The sequence below is a fragment of the Cyprinodon variegatus genome, unplaced genomic scaffold, assembly GCF_000732505.1.
Source record: "Cyprinodon variegatus isolate N-32 unplaced genomic scaffold, C_variegatus-1.0 Scaffold1384, whole genome shotgun sequence".
Taxonomy (NCBI): Eukaryota; Metazoa; Chordata; class Actinopteri; order Cyprinodontiformes; family Cyprinodontidae; genus Cyprinodon; species Cyprinodon variegatus.
In genome coordinates, this window is record NW_015151837.1 from 28,527 (window position 1) to 29,684 (window position 1,158).

The following is a 1,158-nucleotide window of genomic DNA, read 5'->3' on the forward strand; positions in this document are numbered from 1 at the left end:
ACCAATCTGCTTTGGCAGTGTTTTTACCCAATCTATATTTGTAGAAGAGCAGAAGAATTCAAATTAGTCACATCAGCCAAAAAACTTGTTAAGTTTTATCGCTACTTTCAGAAATCTGAGGTGGATTTAAAAACCATCAACCTCAGGAGTGGAAGTCCATGTCTTACAGCTAACACCACTAGCAAAGTGTTCGCCTCTGAGAAAGTAATGCTACTTAAAGCCAATCTTACATCTGTAACCAGCGGTTTGCTCAGATTCTGATCAATATATTGTTTCATCTAACCAAACTAGTTCTAACCAACTAGATGGTTATTTTTCCAACCGATCTATTCTTAGAATCTATCCAAACGTTATCTAATTGACAGCAGCTCTCCTCCAAACTCCACATCTTGACTGAACACTGAGGCTGTTTGAATGGCTGCTGAAGTTCGGGGAGGGGGGGCTGAACCACTACTCGAAGCGTCACGTGGTATTACGGGGTAGTGAGGCTTTGCACGTCATCTATTTTGGCTCCTCCCCCAAATGAAGCAAGCCTCGATAAGCGGCTCATGGAAAAGCCCCCCCCATCACTCGACACACACCTAGTAGCCTCAGTGCATCTCATAGCATCACTATCAAACAGGTAGTGATGGTTTCCCAGGTATTTTTTCTTACAGATGTAGAGAATCCGCCATATTGTCAAAGCCAGCCATAGTTTCAGCTGTGCTGCCTATTAAGGAACCTTTAATTTCTCACTGCAGAGCTCAGCCTGATCCCCAGAGCCCATAGGAGCAATAAAATGTTGATTTATCTCCTTCCCCCACAGCTCTGCACACTGAGCCAGGAGAGTTAATGATGTACTACTGCAGCTATTTAAACCCCTACTTGAACACTGGTTTAAATATGGAAAGGCAAGTGAGGAATTAGCAGCCGTTTTGCCGACGTGATTCCAGTTTGCCCTCCTCGCCCCAGACGCCCTGATGTGCACTCGCCCTTTTAGGAAGGAGGAGAACAGAATGTTTCAAAGAGAAAAGTCCGACTTAGAAAGAACATTGAACTCATTAAAAAACAACCACTTTATCTACAAACCGTATGCAAAAAGGATTTTTACAGTCATCTGAAGCAAGTGAATATATATATTTATATATATATATATATATATATATATATATATATATA